Source organism: Loxodonta africana, chromosome 17, assembly GCF_030014295.1.
Source record: "Loxodonta africana isolate mLoxAfr1 chromosome 17, mLoxAfr1.hap2, whole genome shotgun sequence".
In the NCBI taxonomy this organism is placed as follows: Eukaryota; Metazoa; Chordata; class Mammalia; order Proboscidea; family Elephantidae; genus Loxodonta; species Loxodonta africana.
In genome coordinates this window covers 23,804,114-23,825,182 of record NC_087358.1, presented here as the reverse complement: position 1 = coordinate 23,825,182, position 21,069 = coordinate 23,804,114, and positions in this window count along the sequence as shown.

The following is a 21,069-nucleotide window of genomic DNA, read 5'->3' as shown; positions in this document are numbered from 1 at the left end:
AGTAAACAGTAACAACAGCAGCAGATGATTTTATGTAACATTGTATTTTTAACAGATTAATTTCATATTAACCTCTCATTTCATTACCATTAGGAAAAGAAAAGCTGATTATTGTTTTCTTTAGGTTAAAGATATATACAATAAAGCACAGGAAAAAAAGATAAGAAAAAAATTCATGTTCTATAGTGTAATGGCTAGAGCCAACATTTTCAGCCTAAACTCTATTGGTTATCCCACTATATTAAATTAAAACAAGGTCAATAAAGCCTTATGTGAGAGTAAAATAATGAGTATAAATTAATTTATGCACAATAATAATTATTCCTGGTCAAATATAGCACATATTTGAAAACCTCATGCCTGAGATAAAATTATAAGGGAAATGTGGGGATGCATGCATACACACACACACACAAGCTAAAATATTTGAAGTTTTTATGGTATAAAAGGCAAAATAGATGTCAGAGGATAACAATTCCACATGATAACATTTCCGAAAAGTGACTATGTGTACAAGAGACAGAAATACCAGAAGATTCAGTAAGTTGAGTAACTATGAAATTTATGGGAAAAGGGTAGTAATAGGCCTATGAAGTTTATGGCTTAGTTGAATTAAGGAGATGATTCTACATCTCCTTAATAGTAATCTACATCTCCTTAATAGTAATAAATTTATCATGTAGAATACTTTTTTTATTCTACATGATAAATTTATTACTATTCTACTTACTTTGAATTTGTATGTAGTATTGATTAAAAAAGTATCTGGAAAATCCCCACTTTAAATTGCAATCTATCCTGTAATGTTTGGATAAAAGCCTACTCTGAATTTGATAACATTTTTAAGATTTTAAATTACATAAACTGGCTAGCATGCTACCATTTATTCCTTGTTTTCTAAAGATTGTGAAATGCACTCAGGTCAATTAAAATTTTTTCAGTCCTCTGTGAAACCCATGTATTTTGTCTCTATTACTTCTATGTGGCAGAACTAAGCTGAACCCCAATGTGTAGTTTAATTTTCTTTTTTTTCCCCCACTCAGCCATGCATTTTTGAAGGCTAGAAGAGATGTGTGTATAAGAACCCACGGTGAAGAGCTTTTGCCTAATTCATCTTTAGTTAAATATATAGAGTATTATTTTAATGATTCTACTGAATCATGTGCATAGAGCGATAAACAATAGATACAGTTATAACATCTATTAGAAAGCTTCACCCTTACTAATAATGGACTAATTCTATTGTGTTGTTGTTGTTGTTGTTAGGTGCTGTTGAGTTGGTTCCGACTCACAGCCACCCTATGCACACACTGCCCCTATACAGAATGAAACACTGCCCGGTCCTGAGCCATCCTTACAATCATTGTTATGCTTGAGCTCATTGTTGCAGCCACTGTGTCAATCCACCTCTTTAAGGGTCTTTCTCTTTTCCCCTGACCCTGTACTCTGCCAAGCATGATGTCCTTCACCAGGGACTGATCCCTCCTGATAACAAGTCTAAAGTATGTAAGATGCAGTCTCGCCATCCTTGCCTCTAAGGAGCTTTCTAGCTGCGCTTCTTCCAAGACACATTTGTTCGTTCTTTTGGCAGTCCATGGCATATTCAATATTCTTCACCAACACCACAATTCAAAGGCTTCAACTCTTCTTCAGTCTCCCTTATTCATTGTCTAGCTTTCACATGCATGTGATGTGATTGAAAATACCATGGCTTGGGTTAGGTGCACTCTAGTCTTCAGGGCAACATCTTTGAAGAGGTCCTTTGCAGCAGATTTGCCCAATGCAATGTGTCTTTTGATTTCTTGACTGATGCTTCCATGGCTGTTGATTGTGGATCCAAGTCAAATGAAATCCTTGACAACTTCAATCTTTTCTCCGTTTATCATGTTTCTCATTGGTCCAGGTGTGAGGATTTTTGTTTTCTTTATGTTGAGGTGTAATCCATACTGAAGGCTGTGGTCTTTGATCTTCATTGGTAAGTGCTTCAAGTCTTCTTCACTTTCAGCAAGCAAGGTTGTGTCATCTGCATAACACAGGTTGTTAATCAGTCTTCCTCCAATCCTGTTGCCCCTTCTTCTTCATATAGTCCAGTTTCTCAGATTATTTGGTCAGCATACAGATTAAATAGGTATGGTGAAAGAATACAACCCTGACACACACCTTTCCTGACTTTAAACCAATCAGTATCCCCTTGTTTTGTCCGAACAACTGCCTCTTGATCTATGTAAAGGTTCCTAATGTGAGCAATTAAGTGTTCTGGAATTCCCATTTTCACAGTGTTATCCATAGTTATTCCACACAGTCGAATGCCTTTGCATAGTCAATAAAACACAGGTAAACATCCTTCTGATATTCTCTGCTTTCAGCCAGGATCCATCTGACATCAGCAACGATATCTCTGGTTCCACGTCCTCTTCTGAAACCAGCCTGAATTTCTGGTAGTTCACTGTCGATATACTGCTGCAGCCCTTTTGAATGATCTTCAGCAAAATTTTGCTTGCGTGTGAAACTAATGATATTGTTCTATAATTTCCACACTTGGTTGGATCACCTTTCTTGGGAATAGGCCTAAATATGGATCTCTTCCAGTCAGTTGGCCAGGAAGTTGTCTTCCATATTTCTTGGCATAGACGAGTGAGCACCTCCAGTGATGCATCTGTTTGTTGAAACATCTCAATTGATATTCCATCAATTCCTGGAGACTTCTTTTTGGCGGTGCCTTCAGAGCAGCTTGGACTTCTTCCTTCAGTACCATCAGTTCCTGATCATATGCCACCTCTTGAAATGGTTGAACATCGACTAATTCTTTTTGGTATAATGACTCTGTGTACTCCTTCCACCTTCTTTTGATGCTTCCTGCGTCATTTAATATTTTCCCCATGGAATCTTTCACTATTGCAACTCGAGGCTTGAACTTTTTCTTCAGTTCTTTCAGCTTGAGAAACGCCGAACGTGTTCTTCCCTTTTGGTTTTCCATCTCCAGCTCTTTGAACCTGTCATTATAATACTTTATATTGTCTTCTGGAGAGGCCCTTTGAAATATTTTGTTCAGTTTTTTTACTTCATCAATTCTTCCTTTTGCTTTAGCTGCTCGACACTCAAGAGCAAGTTTCAGAGTCTCCTCTGACATCCGTCTTGATCTTTTCTTTCTTTCCTGTCTTTTCAGTGACCTCTTGCTTTCTTCATGGATGATGTCCTTGATGTCATTCCACAACTCGTCTGATCTTCATTCACTAGTGTTCAATGCATCAAATCTTTTCTTCAGATGGTCTCTAAATTCAGGTGAGATATAATCAAGGTCATATTTTGGCTCTCATGGACTTGCTCTAATTTTCTTCAGTTTCAGCTTGAACTTCCGTATGAGCAATTGATGGTCTGTCCCACAGTCGGCCCCTGGCCTTGTTCTGACTGATGATATTGAGATTTTCCAATGTCTCTTTCCACAGATGTAGTCAATTTAATTTCTGTGTGTTCCATCTGGCAAGGTCCATGTGTATAGTCACCGTTTATGTTCATGAAAGAAGGTATTTACAAAGAAGAAGTCGTTGGTCTTGTTCACTCTAGATCCTGCAGCCCCCATGTGTCTGTCAGTTTGTCATACTGTGGGGGCTTGTGTGTTGCTGTGATGCTGGAAGCTATGCCACCGGTATTCAGATATCAGCAGAGTCACCCAAGGAGGACAGGTTTCAGCTGAACTTCCAGACTAAGACAGACTAGGAAGTAGGGCCTGGCAGTCTACTTCTGAAAAGCATTAGCTAGTGAAAACCTTATGAATAGCAACAGAATTCTGTCATAGATTTCCAAAAATATTAGATAATTTTTACTGTGTGGTGGAACTAGGGGTTGATATTGGTAACTTCTGTGGAATGCCTCTAAGTGATATCAAAAGTCTAATTGTTATCTGAAATTTAAAATATTACTGCCATCTATAAATCTTTTATCTTTGAACCTCAAACTATACTAAATATTTCAACAAGTCATCGTTTGAACTCTTTCTAAATACTTAGCCATCATTTTCATTCTGTTTTGAATATAATTAAAGTTAAAAGTCACACTTAATTGAACCTTGACTAGTATGTTTTAAAGTTGTCATAATATCAATATACATATTACTCAAGTTATGTATTTCTTTTCATGGAGATAGAAAACATTTCTTCTTTAAAAGACATACCACAAGTGACTCTAATCTTTTTCTTTTATTCTTTGTAAACTAAACTCTTAAACTATTTTTTAATGTGGATTATCCAAGAACTATAATTCCTGATTGTGATTGGAATAATTTTCACCCAGATGTTGGATAAGACAAACCTAAATCAATCATTTTAAGATTAATTTTACAAATTCTTCTATAATAATTCCTTAGGGCAATGTATGAACTTGCTAGCAACTTCTTTTATTTTAGATATGGCAAGTATTTCCTCCGAGACATTATGATTAATTTGTCCATGGCATATCTTCTAAGGTGGTGCTTTTAGAAAATAAATTGACCATTCTTCAAATTTTGCCAAAACCAGCACTTAACATAATCAATTATGATCAGTTCTGATATTTGGACCCAGAGAGTGCCCCATATATCCTGCTGTGTCAATGGACATGCAGGTGCTTCTCCAATCATCAATGCTAATGTTATGAATCCTGCTACTAGCCAGCCACATCTTATCACTGCCACTCTAAGCCTTCTTAATGACACTGGGTGAAGGACTTTTGCCTCCAGAACATGAATATTATGCTGCAAGTTAAAGCTGGAGCCAAGGTCCTGCCGTGATATACTGTCACTGGCCCAGGCTCACAGGGTAGATGCAGATGATTGACTAATCACATATCAAAAGCTCCGGAACTCAGGCTCATGTTCTCTCTCCTTGATTCTGATGTCTAGCCCTCTTAATCACTGCATGCTTCCCTAGAAGCTTTCCATGGATATTGTCTCTATATGTTTTTCCTCATGTGTTCTATTTCAGTAGGCCTAGTTCATGTCCTCTCTGGCCATTTGCCCCTGTTTGCATGATAGGTGGCACAGAGAAGCAGGGGTCTGGTCAGGCACCCGCTATGGCCTTCTGAACATGAATTAAGGAACCACAAATCAAAGATTCATCATTAGTTTTTCAGAATATTTGCCTAGCTGGTTAGGCCTGGTCATTGGCACTTTGGCAGCTCTGGAGAACTCATCCCATGATGTCTCAGGAAGCAAAATATCTGGGGGTTTAAGATTGTCCTGAATTATAGCAGGATTCAATACATTTTATTCTTATCAATGACCTTGGAGGAAATTGTTCAGGAGGTTGTAAGAAAGCTTGAAGAAGCAGCCTATATAAAATTGCATGGAAAACTATAAACACAACATATTGCACCAAACATGAGAACTCTTCCCACGTGATCATTGAAGGAGGGGTAAAATCAGCCTAATAGATTGGTGCATCAATAGAGAAGATATTAGAAAATAAACAGAACAAAAATATGGAGATGAGGAAGAACTTCAAATTCTTCCCTCTCTATACGAGATTAGGAGACGAAATATTTTAGACTGATGGTTGATCCCAGGCTGTTTTTAGCCAACCACCATATTAAAACTAGGATAATTCTCTGGGAAATTTGCAAAGCAGAAGCATTGGTCGTCCAACTGCTGATGGCATCAACATCCTAATGAGACATTAGATAAGTATCTTGGTTTACTATTGTCAAAACCATGCATCATTCTGTGTGGAAAATGCAGTATTCTTCACTGCTCAACATCACAAAAATGGGACGCTCTACTTGGAATAACATGACAGTTCTATGCTTCTTGACCCTTACAGAGGCTAGATGCTGGTAGTTAACCCAGTTATATTTACCATCCATTGTGTTTACTATCCGTTACATTTCTCTGATTCATATGTTATTGTATCCTGAATCAAGACAATCTCATCATACAGAAACTGGGTTTTCCATCCCCACGTTTGTGTCAATAAAACTGAATACACTTATTAGCTACGGGAAGCAGTAGGTGGCAGGGCATGGTAATAACTTGGTGACCTAGAGTACTCTTGGATATAAGACATCCTTGGCTCCTTTAACTATATATCATCTGCACCTTATCTGTGATCCCTCAGCCATTGATAACTATCCTATGCCCCTAAAATTACTAGTCTCATAGATCTTAAAAGTTGAAAGAGAAACGATTATTGATGAAGTTAAATATGAATTCCCCCCCCTACCTTAGAGATTTAGAAGGTGGACTGATTGATAAAGACTAATTTGTCTATGATTAATTTTCATGGGGCTTGCCACTCAGAAAAGTAATTATCTAATATCAAGACCCCAGAAAAGTGTTTTGGATTTTTCTTAAAGTTATCAGTTCAACATTCAGCTGCAGATCTTGGTCACTAGGCCCCTGATTATGATAAAAGGGACTAGTGCGCCTCTAATCATGAACGCTGATGACCACTACTAATGTGCCATGTCATAAAGCTGCAAGGCTGGAGGAAGTCAGTGGTATCATTACTAGGGCAGGGCTGGTGACTACTCAAATACAAATACTGAGCTGGCACGATAGAGCTGGGAACAAGTTTTACCCATTTTATATTATTATTGTATTCTGACTCTTGAAAGCACTAGGTTGTACTAGGGAAAGGATTAGTTATGTTCTAATCATTGAATTAAACCCCTGACCTATGAAGATGGACTTCACTCTCCAAAAGTTAAATGTAAGGCCCTGCTAGAACTTTGAGTTTTTCCCTAGAATAAAGTAGCAGTGGTGACTCATATCTGCTGTTGATCTTGCTTTTGTGTATTTTCTCTACTTAATATTTCCTAACAGTCCTGGTGTGTGCTTTCTCTGGCCATTTGCTCATGTTTATTTGACTTGTACTTTATCACCAATGAAATCTTTTATAAAAGTATTTATAAGAACAAAACAAAGTCAGTGCTTCATAGGACACTAAAACTCCTCTAACAAAATATTTTATTAAAGGCAATTTATTCTTGGATTTTTTGAGGAATTTCTGGTGAATTGATTATTTCTTCTGTTTCTTAGAAATATTAGCTCCTAGAAAAAAAAAAAAAAGTTTGTTTTTTGCTGAGTAGATAAATGTCTTCAGCAAAATATCGAAAAAAAAGCAAATAGTGAATGTTAACTAATTTAACAAATTAGAGAAAGTGGTAATTTAAGTATGTGCAAAGGACAATAATGATAAGAAGCAAACTAGCTCTTCATGAGAGGCATGACATTTGAAGTTACTTGTTTCTATGCATCAGTATAGTAAGTTTGAGGAACCTCGGGACTGATCAAGGAAAAAGACGTGTCCACAAGATGGCAGTATTGCAAAAAAGCTATACTTCAGGGCCAGTGTTTTGACAAGTTTTGCATGTGGGAGAAGTCCATCACAGAAAGAGACCTTTCAAAATCAAGTGGTTTGTGGGGGCCATCAGAAAGTGAAAAGGGCAAGAAAACTCATGGAGGAGAGGACAAGAAAGCTTAAATGTCTCGGTGTTGTAGCTCAGCATCAAAGCAGTGAGTCACTAGGTCAGAGAGCTAAGAAGACCAGTTATAACTACATGGTTTTATCTTACAGAAAGCTAGCAGATGTTGGGTGCAATTTTATGGGTTATACAAAGAAGACAGTCTATAAATGGCTAAAATCTGTTTATTTGGGCTATTTTGGGGGAAAGGGCTGTTTTATACCGATCATCACACTGTAATCCAACTTCTTTTTTTTGTCTAAATTTTATGTATTTCTTGTTGTTGTTGAGAACATACACAGCAAAGCATAGACCAATTAACAGTTTTCTACATGTACAATTTAGAGGCATTGATTACATTCTTTGAGTTGTGCAACTGTTCTCACTCCCCTTTTCAGAGTTGTTTCTCCTTTGTTAACATAAGCTCACTAACCCCCAAGGGTCCTATCTAATCTTTCCAGTTACTGTTATGAGTTTGATCTCATATAGATAGCTCTTAAAAGAGCATAATGCTCAAGGTAACCATTTTTAGTGGTTAAGCTAAACTATTTCTTGGTTTTAAGATGATTTCAGGGGATTTTTTGTTTTAAGGTTTAAATATTATGGCAAAATTTCAGGGGTTCATACACCCTCCATGGCTCCAGAAAGTCTAAAGTCCACAAGAAATTGAAATTTTAAAGCAATTAAAGGTACAAAATGAGTTTTTTATCAGCATGCTTTTGGAGCTAACAGGTTCCCGTCTTCTGTGAAGAAATTAGCCACCTCAGGCCAATACACAGAGGCTGTCTTTGTCTCATTTATATAACAATATTAAGGTGCACACTAAAATCTAGTATATTATTTAAATTCTGAACATAGAGTAGTTGAAACCCTAAATCCCTTTTCTTACATCATACATTTGTCTAACCTCATCCAATTCTACAATTTTACCTTTTGTAGAAATAGAGCCACATAAACCGAGTAAAATAAGGTATAAGCATAAGTCATGGGACTAAAAACAATCAAATGTAAATTTGGTACCTTAGCCTCATTTTTCCACACCATTCCCAGAAAGCAGGAAGCTGAAGAATTAACCCATGGACAGGTGATTCTGGGATCTGTCTTTGGAGGCAGAGAATGATACCAGAAATAAAAACGTTGCCTTATGGTGATGATCAACAATTCACACGCTTATTACAATACTTACCTGTAATTATTTCCATTTTGTACCTAACGTGCTGTAAAATATGAATGATCATTGCTGTGTGGGGAAAGCACGTAACATGAAAGACAGAAGCCAACTCAAATGGGTAACATCAAACCATAGAAAACGTTTACAATGCTTGGAGGAAAATACACCTCTGTAATTAATGTGATAGACAGGTGCTCCTTGGAAACTGTGGGGCAGTTCTACTCTGTCCTATAGGGTCTCCATGAGTCGGAATCAACTCGACAACAGTGGGTTTGGTTTAGTTTTTTATAATTAATGTATTCGGAGTGATAAAAAAATATGTCACATACATGGAAAACAAAGTTGTTTTGGCAGATATCAGAGAAAATAATTGAATTATTGGCACTGCAATATATAATAAAGTGCAAAGTAACAAAGTATTAGAATAAATAAAAACCTTGACAATAAAACCATGAGAGAGACAGAGATGACAGAGTGAGAGAAGATTAAAAAAAATTGTTTAAGTAGGCCAAATATTAAGTTAATAAAAGTACTAGTGCATGGCTACACATATATATACAATTTTGCACTCCATGAAGTTTGTTTGGAGCAACATCCAACCACAAACACTTCTGTGCTCCCATCTAGCCTTTCCCCTCCCCATCCCTTCCTACCCGCAGGGCAGGGGCCTTCCTTTCCCAGCCTCACCTGCATATAATATGATGAGGCTGGGAGAGGAAGGTCCCTGCCCTGCGGGTAGGAAGGCCTGAGGAAGGGGACATGGTTGATGGGAAAACGGAAATATGTGCAGTCGGACATTGCCTGAATGGACATTACGTGGTGGGTGAGTATGGTGTTTGCACAACGTCCACATTACATAATGTCCTATTTCACAGAACATATCTGAATGTTAAGTGACACATGACTATATACATATACATACATACGTACATATGTATATATAAAATAAATATAGGAAATAACGTAAAAACCCCTCACATGATAGAAGTTTTTGGGAGATGTGCTTCAGAAAAATGAAGAAACAGACCAAAAAGAGAGAGACACACAGTTGACTCAAGAAAAAATCGCTGAATCTCAGTAAGAACAGAAGAATTTGACTTATCTCAGGCTCATCTGTCACCCTAGAGCTCAAGGGCATCCTTGAAAGTAACAGCCCATATTCCCAGTACCAGAGGGAGCAAAATGGAGTTTATTCCAAACCACTGCATCACCAGGGCTCCAGGCAATTCAAAGAGACAAAAAAAAAAAAGGAATAGGAAAAGGAGTAGATGATCTTCTGTTTTGTGTGCATGTATTTTAGCACATATGGTATGTTAAAGGCATTTGTTTTTAGCTTTTTAAAATAATCTAGTGATTTTTTGCTTGTTCTTGTTGCTAATTTAGTTTTATTTCTTCAGAATATTTCATACCATGCCCCGTATCACAAAAATACAGATAATATATCCTTGATTCAGATTTGGATAGGTGTTGCAACAAAAATCAGAGTTTTCAACTCTTATTTAGCAACGTAAAGAAAAATCTTGAAAAAAAAAGGAAAAGAAAACAATGGTATAAAAAGTGCTTCAAGAATACAGAGTATTGAAAAAGCCATTATATCAGATTAGAGAAAAAAATGGAATACATCCAAGATACTTAAGGAACTGCGAATGGAGATGTTCAATGATGTCATAGTAAAAATATGTTCTCGTATTTTTATTTAAGCTCAATTTTCTCATCATTATACAGGATCCCTGCTATTTCTATGCCAGATATTCAAGATATCTACCTTTAAGTACTTATTTATTTATTTTGAAATATTGTGGGCAATAATCTGTACTCTACAAATTTGGATTACACTACCTTTTTTTTTTGGTTTGGGAAATTGTGTTTACTTATAATGAGACTGTTGTAAGAAACTCTTGCAGGTAAAATGTATACGATGTTAGACAAAAATTCCTCATTTAAATCTGCAACGCCTATGTCAGCACCATGATCATTAACACCTCCTCTGTGACCTTGAATTTATCGTCACTTCATTCATATATACAGAATTTGTTTTGCATGATAATAAAGAGCCTCAAGACCATTTACTATTATTTTTTTCTTTTCAAATGTTACTTGTAGTAAATTGATGATTACACAGATTCATTAAAAAAAAAAAAACTACATGAATTTGCATTTTTTTAAACTGTATTGCTGTGCCTCAGAAGAATAAACACACAGGAGGTAGCAACTAAGATGATAGTTATAGTATTGAAACACAAATGTCTACTGAGAGTGTCGTTGTTGTTAGTTACCATGGACTCAGCTCTGACTTATAGTGACCGCATGGTGCAGAGTACAACTGAAAATAGGTACATGCAATTTTAGCCAGTCAATCTCCACTGCCCGGTGTGTTTGTGTTTTCATTTGTGTGTCTATGTGTGTGCGTATGTGTACCTGCATATGAACGTTATAATGGAAAAAAAAAGTCTATTTGTCTATTAGGTGAATGGAAACATGTTTGGTTTGAGTTTTGGCAACAAAGTAATTTTTAATTTGCCAAATACTCTTTTTTGGATTGAAATGTTGAGTTTGGGGTGCCAGTGAATGGCCTTAATTTTCATGTTTTTGCATTTATACGTTAAGTCTCAGGTTAGAGCTTCTCAGGTCTCCGGAAGGCAGCTAAAGGCCAGTTCTGGCTGCCATTCTTGAAAGATATTCAAACCTTAGAAAATAGTTCTTATGTGTAGGTTATAAGAATTAAATAAACATTTAGAGTTCTTCAGACTATTAGTATATGCGGTCTCACACTGTGGCTAAAAAGAGAGGTGCAGAAACAGAACATGTTGATGTGAGTACACTTTTTAATTCTAGTTTTCACTTATCCAACTTGAGTCATGATTATCAATAAAACTGGTGCTATCAGCGTGAGTAAACTCTGATAGCAAGCTACAGGTAAGAGCTGGCTTTACACTGTGTTCAGGTGTCTGGTGCCATCACAAATTTTTATGTCTCAGGAATCTCAAGTGCCCAGGTGACTGACTCCTAGGTCACAAAATATACATCTGAACTAAGAGATAGCACAAGAAAAGAACTTAGGGTGAGGGCTTGGTCTCCATGTGTCATCTCTCTTATTTTACAATGTCTAAGTTTTCCTTGTGAAAGTAAGTTTCCTTCATTTACGTGCCTATGTGCAGATTTAAACAGTGTCTACATTTTTTTCCCTAGACAGGAAAAGAGACCTATCACTCTTATACTCTGCCTTTTCCTACCGTATTTTTTTTTAAATATTACACTTTTTTTTATATATATATATATTGCATGTGATTGCTCGAAGACCTGGTGGTGCAGTGGTTAAGCATTTGGATGCTAACTGAAAGGCTGGCAGTTCGAATCTACCAGACGCTCCGTGGAAACCTATGCGGAAGTTCTACTCTGTCCTGTAGGGTTGATATGAGTCAGAATCAATTTGAAGACAACAGGTTTGGTTTGATTTTGGTTGTATTTTAAAACTGCACTACATGTTTTGTTTATTTCTTTGCTCAGCATATGTAATATTCCAAAAGAGTTTATCTTGATTCAATGTTTTCTAGTATATTCTAGGGAAAGAAAAAATAACATTCAAACAAAGTCTAGAGTTGGTACATTTTCTTACCCCTGCGGTGTTAGAGAGGGTTCTGTATTCTACCTTTATATTAAAATACTTGTTTTTATAAGTTATAACAATCTAGGTTAATGTTTCCTTCAGGAATCTTTATATTTCACTAACTTCTGGATTCTAATTTTATTAAGATTTCTTCGGTTACCTGCAATTTGATGTTTTGGAAAAGAACCTATTATTTCTCTCTCTAATTCTGCCTCTTCCTCTTCTTGTAAGAAGCTTTTACTTTTTCTTTCTTTTTGTTTTAATTCCTTCCTTTTACAGAATGAATCCAAATATAAACTTTATGTTTCATTCAACCTTTCAGTACTTGGCTGACCATTTGTATGTGAACATTTTAATAATATTTAAAGTCAGTTTTCTCTATTATTATTTAATTTCCATTCCTATGTTTTCTTTATTCTCTTCTGGAAATAATTTTTAGTTCTGATTAATGGATCTCTTGGGTTTCCTTTTTATTTTTCTTCCTTTAGATTTGCATCCCCCCCTGCCCACAACTCCTGGGAGATTCTTTGATTTTTATCTTTCAGATAAAAAAGTCTACTTTTCAACTACAGATTTTCAATTATTCAAGTATTCCATAATTTTCAACAGGCAGAAGTAGATGTTTATGTCTTTCTATTAATGCTTTCATTTCATGCCTTTGGTTTGTGCCAGGTAGATTTAAATCCTTGATTGTTTAATCACATTTGTGAAATATTAAGTATATTAGCCATGTTACTGTCAAGGATCTCAGTTTAGTTTCCCCTTCCCCAATACAGTCTGGGTGGCTGTTTGCTCTAAGTAGGCAAGGAAATTAAAGACCTCGATATCGGTGAGTGGATATAGACCTGGCATATAGGACATCTTATATCTTCACAGTTATCTTATTCAGTGGAATACAACCATGTATGTGAGTGAAAGATTTTTTCTCAGTCTTCAGCAGCTACACCAGAATATCTGTCCAGAGAGATTTTAGTGAGCACTTCATAGGTTTTATTATCTGGAACATTGTTGTTACTTCAACATACAGAAAACAGAAAAAAAAAAAAATAGAGAGAGACAAGAGTCCAATGGCCCAGTTCATCAAAACACTTGCCCTATCTTCTACCTCTGCTCTTACCATTTGACAACTCTTAGTTTACAGAACCATTGAATTCGTTTGTATTTATGCATTAATTTAGTCTTAAGTTGGGTGCTCTACTTTTTAATTGTCTCCCCTCATGTTTCTAATTTCGAGAGAATTTGTCAAAATTTCTGGCTAGTTTATGGTAATTTTTCCTGTCTTCTAGCACTATTTTATGTTATTTTACTTTCATAAATTTTCTATTATTTATAAGGATTGTGTTAGTAAAGGATGCTAATAGATTTACTTAGCCTCCTCTTTTTAAATTACCATTTACTCTGGACTCCACACTGCCTTCTCTATTAAACCCATTGTCATTGATTCCGACTCATGTTGGCGCCATGTGTTTCAGAGTGGAACTGCACTTCATATAGTTTTCAATAGCTGTAATCTCATGAAAGTAGATCACCAGGGCTTTTATCTGCAGTGACGCTACTGAGTACCTTCAAATCCAACTGTTAGTAGCCTAGTGCAAAACATTTGTACCACCCAGGGAGCCGTCTCTGTAGCCCCTTAGTTTATCATAAAATCCGGTCTATATAAGTTTTCAGAAACTTTTCTGTTGCTGAATGCGTGTTTTCCTATCTTGCCTTTCATGGCACCACACTTTCATTTCTTCCTTTCTCTCTCAATACTCCTTCTTTTGCAGTCATTCCTCTCATGCCATTTTTAAACATTAGAGATAAGCAGAATTTGTAACAGAATCCACTATTTTTATTATCCTCTATTTTCTCCCCAATTGATTTCATGTATTTGTATTTTTTAAGCATCATTTGATGATAATGATATAGAGAGAATACTGGGAAATCATTCTCAGCAAGAGTCAATTAGAGATAATTGGGATTCCTTTCCTTTGCTATGCTTAATCTCTTTTCTGATATAATTTTATTTCTCTATGTCTGGTCTTTTTTTCTTTACTGTACTAACTATTGCCTATCTCAAATGGTTAAATCAGATAAGTTATTACTTGTTTTACAAGCCATTTTCTGTAACTATTTAATTAAAAACCAATTTGGATGACAGTTTTTTTTTTTTTTTTTAATTGCCTGGTAGATTGAATTTACACTATGTTAAAAAAAAAAAAATTATTAAACAATATCCAAAAGCAAAAACCAAACCCATTGTCATTGAGTCAATTCTGACTTATTGCAACCCCACTGGACAGAGTAGAAAAGCCACATAGGGTTTCCTAGGAGTTCCTGGTGGACTCGAACTGCTGACTTTTGGCTAGCAATTGGTAGCCGTTACTCTCAATTTCTCCTTCACCTTTATAGACGGGTGGGTAATAATGCCTGGTAAAACCAGTTAAACCCATTGTCATTGGGTCGATTCTGACTCATAGTGATTCTGACTCATAGTGACCCAATACAACAGAGTAGAACTGCCCCATAGAGTTTCCAAGGAATTCCTGGTGGATTCGAACTGCTCACTTTTTGGTTAGCAAATGTAACCCTTAACCACTAAGCCACCAGGGTTTCCAGTAAAACCAATTAAGTACATTAAAATACTCTTTTTCTATGTTAGAAAATTTGAATTTATACACTTACAAAATAATGTTGATTATGTTTTTTGCATTCCTTTTATTATACTGATAAATCATTGTGATGTCATTCATATAGAGTTTATTCTTTTTATTTTCTTTTGAATTGGTTACAGTGAATGAGATTGTAAGAATCCACATCATCTAAAAACTTCCAGCAGCCAATAGAATAGCTGTTAAGTAGCAATTTTCCTCCCTTAAACAAAATTCTAATATGTAACATTATGTTTCAAGAAACCAACAGACTGTAAAATTAATTTGTGCCAATGTATATAATGCAATAAAAAATACACATTTCTATAATTGATTGTGGAACCAATTCCTTTATTATCATAGAAAAATGATCTTAACTCTTAGTATTTATCACTCAAGAGCATTATTCAGTAAGCTAATGTTTGTATTTAAGAAAAACTTTTTTTTTTAATCATTGGTATATAATGGTAAAATAAATAAATAAATATTATATTTGCGTGTTTGGGGTTATAAAATAAAACAAGGGAATAAAAAGCTGTTAGGTTTTCCATCTGTGGTACACAGATCTCCATTTTACAGCTGTTTCAGGCAGCTCTAACCCACTGAAAGCTGTTTGGGATGCCTGCTGGTTCCTTTGTGCTCCAGCCTTGCTCCAGCTTTCTGCTTCTCAGAGATCTGCGCTCTACTACTCTGCCCCACTTCTGGAAGATCTTTGCCATGCACTTTCCGAACGGCCAGAATATTTGCCAGAAATTTCTCTCAGGTCCCATGCCTTGCCACAACTTTGGGCAGCTGCTGCTTTGAACCTTGTGAAAACTCATGAGAAAGAGCTGGAGGTCGGTGGAGACTTACTTGGTGACTGTGGCCCCTTAGTTTGTTAACAAAGTTCAACACGGGTCTCTTTAACCCTGTCCATGGAAGATGCACTCTCCTCTTCCTGTTTTGCTAGTGATGTATGTAGTCTTAGAGTTCTGAGATTTAATATATTTTGGTTTCTTTCTGTCCTTTGATGGGGAAAAAACAAATTGTAGCTGTCTTTTTTGGCTAGTCCTCCTTGTCAGTGTGTGATGATCTCTTGGGGATTTCTACTTCTGCTGCCCTTTCCAATTATTTTTTTAACCTCCATCATAAATTATATCATTAATGTTACTTTTCTTAACTCTCAAGTTTTAAAAATCTTATTATTAGTTTAGCATATATTATTTGGTATTCTTTGATATACATGATACTTATTCTGCTTTGGGCAATTTTATCAAAATAGGTTTTTTTTTTTTTTTCTAATTAATTTCATTGTCCATTCTCCTTTATGCACATAAAAAATTCCCATTACCCACTGAAATCAAATCATAAAAATGAATCTCTAGGTTGAGTGCCTTAGTAAATATTTATGAATTACAACTTAAAAAGCCATATAATTTACAAAATTTGATATATAAATTGCTATCATTTATCTATATCAATACCTATTTTTTAACATATGTAGTTAAGGGCTATGGCCAATAACCAGAAGGTCAGCAGTTTGAATCCACCAGGTGCTCCTTGGAAACCCTATGGGGCAGTTCTACTCTGTCCTTTATGTTTTGAGTTGGAGTTGACTGGGTGGCAATGTGTTTTTTTTTTTTTTTTTTTTAGTTCCTGCAATAACTTAAATGTGTTCTCTAGATAATGTTCACTAATCTTCACTAGATAAATAATTAAGATGCTGCTTATTTGTTACTTGACATCATACCTACAATTTAGGTATCTCTAGGTACATTCTGTTTTTGCACTTTATTTTCAGGGCAACTGCAGTGCGATAAATCACTTTTGTGTGTGGTCTTTCTAGCCATGGTTTTGTAACTCCTGCCCAAGCTATTGGGCAGGACTGCGTGGCAGGGTAATTGTGGCCCACCAAAGGATTGGTCAGTTTTTCATCCTGCTAGCCTTGAAATGAGCCACCTCAGATGCAGGAAAAAGAGAATCCCTCCACCACCAAGGAAGAAGAGTCAGCTTGTCCTCGGGACTCAGGATCCCTGTACTAAGAAGCTCCGGAACCAGGAGACAGAGAGAGAGAGCGAACTAAAGGCAGAGAACTAAATACTAGAGGCAGTGAGACCCGGCAGCAGGAGATGGCTCAGTGGGTTTCTGGGCCCACAGTGAGAGAAAGCTGAGCGCCTTTGGGCAGAGGGCAAGGGCCAGTGAAAAATGTGCCCGAGAGCACGGCTGGGAAGAGGCTATTCTGACGGAAGAACTGTATCCGGAGTATTTCTGAACCCGAATTGCAACCTGTTGCTTTCCTAGTAAACCCCATAATCATGACTATTGTCTGTAAGTTCTGTGTAACCTTTGCAATGAATTACTGAACTCAGCAGAGAAGTAGAGGATGCTGTGGGAGGGAAGGCTGGTGTCAGAATCACTAAAGATGGTGGAGAGAGGAGGCTTGTCTGACCTCTCTCTCATAGAAATCAGCCTTGGACTGTTGATCTTGATTTTCCTTTTTTTTTTTTTGTGAAGTTAGAGGAGGTCAGATACCACCCCAATGCTATTTTTATAGCAACCAACTTATTACAGTTTTACTTGTCATAGGTAAAATTTTATTTTTATTTATTATTGATTAAAGTAAATTACTTAATAAACACACATCCAACCCTATCACAATATTTAACATTTAGCTTATATTTAAATAACAAAAGATTTGGGGAAAAGTTTGAAAAATATTGTAGTTAAGTCAATTACCTTTGAACTGTCATCAGAAATTAGCAATCTGGCTTAGTTGAATCTTTTATTTTCTTAATAGGTCTAAATAGAAACCTGATCCGTAAAGGTATTTTAGCATACAAGTTCTCAAGACTGTGTCCTTTGGAATTTCTCATTAATTATCATCATTCATCCATTATCATAATCACTATCATAAAAAATAACTGATACCACTGATTTGCAATATTTAGATTCTATGTATGGAAACTGTGGTGGCATAATGGCTAAGTGCCACAGCTGCTAACCAAAAGATTGGCAGTTTGAATCCACCAGGTGCCCCTTGGAAACTCTATGGGGCAGTTCTACTCCACCCTATAGGGTCACTATGAGTTGGAATGGACTTGATGGTAATGGGTTTTTTTTTTTTTTTTTAACTTTTTAATGCAATTCCAAAGCCTGGTGGTGCAGTGGTTAACAACTTGGCTGCTCACCAAGAGGTTAGCAGTTCTGCTCTCCCAGCTACTCCTTGGAAATTCTACGGGGGCTGTTCTACTCTGTCCTGTAGGGTCACTATGAGTCTGAATCAACTTAATGGCAATGGATTTGGACTTTTTTGTATGTAATTCATCACATAAAATATTTGACTTTTTATTTCTCTTAATTTAAATTCCAGAACTCAGCAATATAGGTATTTTTATCTTTGTTTTGCAGATGAGAAAACTCAACAAGATAATTAAAGCCATTAAGGCCAGAGGTGGAAGTTGAGCCTAGGTCTTTCTGAAGCCCACCCTGGTTAAGTTATCAGTACCACTTGTTAAAAATGGTCTGGTACATTTTATTTTTCAGCAGATCTAACAAATAGGCTAGTAATTCCATACAGACTGCCTATCACTACCCTTAAAATTTCAGTGAGATCATTATCAGCTTGGCAAAAAAAAAAAAGGTCAACTAAAAAGAAATAATGTGCTAGGTAGCTGAGAATTACAGAATTGAATGTGCTTATGTCCCTGTGTATTGAAAGTTATGTCTCTGTGTGTGAGCTAATAAACAGCAAAGGAATCAGAAATATATAAGGGTAATTATAGTACAAGAAGATATTTATGATAAAGCTGATATAAACTAAGTGTGTAGAAGAGTCTTAATCCATCATCTTATTTGATTTAAGGTAGGAAATTTAGGGCAGGTATTTTTTATTACTCTAAATTTGTATATTAGGAAACCAACTCAGTGTTTTAAAATGGATTGCCTAAGGTTATACACCTAGCGTAATGTGTAGCCATCACTCACATCCATACTGTCTGTTGCAAAATGTAGTGCTTTCTGCTATGTTGAGTTGACACCTTACACAGGCTCTTAGGGTATGAAGATAGTCATTTTTCACCTGGCAATGTGGATTACTCATTTCGCATACAACTCTTAACTAAAATTATACATTTGTTACTCATTTCCTCTTTAGAACTAAGAGAAACATTTAAAATTGCTTTTAATTTCTTCCATACAAGAGGATTCATTTTATTTCTTAAAGTTTACAGTATTTTATTTCTTTCAATATTTACAATAATTTTGAGTAAAACATAATATAATTTTAAACCAAAATAAACTATTGTCTTAGTAATATTTCTTTACAATTGTTTACATTATACTGTTATATTTAACATCTAACAAAGAATCTTTTTTTCGATAACTCGATAGTAGGCTAAACCCTTGTTCTCAAATTTCTATGCCCCACATTTCTGTTCTGTACTGTTTAGCCTAGCGTAAAACATCGCCAATGTTCCATGTACTAAAGAAACTCTTCTACATGTGATGAGGTGAGGGGGCTTTTGTTAATTGTCATTCAGTAATTTAAGATATTTCACTTACTGTAGTTGGTTCACAACCTTTTCCCATATGCTTACATGATACTTCTCACAATCCAAATACTTTTGGCAGTCTTTATTTTCCCCCAAACACTTATTTGTATATATACTTACACCCATACCCCATTGCCGTTGAGTCGATTCTGACTCAAGTGACCCTATAGGACAGGGTAGAACTGCCCCATAGAGTTTCCAGGGAGCACCTGGTGGATTTGACCTGCCAACTTTTTTGTTAGCAGCCATAACACTTAATCACTATGCTACCAGGGTTTCCATGCTTACACAGTCAAGTGTAATTGACAAATTAAATGAATCATATATATAACTAACATTAAAATTTTGTTTTTGAATAAAATCTAAAAAGAAGAATTAATTTTTTTTTTCCTAATTACCTTAGTTGATTTATTTCAGCCAATGATTGTTCAAATCAGTTATTGGCCTATAAAACTTTCAAACTAAATAATCCCTTTCTATAATGGGAAACGCTGGTGGCCTAGTGGTTAAGTGCTACAACTACTAACCAAAGGGTTGGCAGTTTGAATCCGCCAGGCACTACTTGGAAACTCTATGGGGCAGTTCTACTCTGTCCTATAGGGTCACTATGAGTTGGAATCGACTCCACGGCACTGGGTTTGGGTTTTGTTTTATACTTTAATGACATAAGTCAGGTTTTTTTTTTTCCCATGCCAATAACATAGAAATGATTTTGAAATATTGTGAGTAGATAGAGTACATAAAAGTGAGCCTGACACAGATTCACAGTTTTTTTTACTGAACACACAAGATTCCTGGCTCAGAGACAGAGGTCATATTAAAAAAAAAGAAAGAGGTCATATTACAGCACAACAAGTAGCTGGAGGCTCACGTTCACATCGCTCCTCCCCCTCCACAAACCCCATGGAAGTGATGTGGAGGCAGGCCCAGGTAGACGGTGTGAACGTAATGGATTTGTGTCACAGTGAAGAACTCTATTAGGCAACCTCCAGTTTTATAAGGGAGTTACTGGTAAACCCACACTTTGCTCACAGGGGGAGGGGGAATATTATCTTTATTATCCTGTTCAGAAGAAAAAAAATATCTATATTCTGCCCTTCAGGGAGGCACTATCTCTATCTTCCCAGATTGTTTGCTATAAAAATATTTTTTAAAAGATTGTCCAGAACAAATTCTTTTGTTCTCAAGATGGACAGAAACGCAAGAACTCAATGGAGAAATTTTAGAACAGTTAGTTGTTATATAATAATAGACTTAACATATGTTTTATATGTTTACATGAATATTGAATATATTACAATAAGTATACATTATCTATATATATAATTGCACACAAATACACATTCAAATATATATTCAAATGAATAGGAAATATAGCAAATGCAGCTCAGTTTTCTTATATGTCAGACTAGAAATTTAAACCTACGTATGGGGATGAAAAATCTTAGATTTATGATGACTCTACTCAAGTTCTAAATGTTAGCCAGTTTAGTCATAATCATCCACAGAAATTTAACAAATTCATAGTCGTCTACCTAACCTGAGGGTAATTTTTTTCTTTATGACCAAATTAGGAAATAGGGTCTAAACATCTGCCTTTTTTGCAAATAATACAGGTAAATCTTGAGCAGTGCTGAATTTGGAAAATGCACATTCTTTTAGAATGAGAAAATAAAAATCAAAGAGGGTAGATAC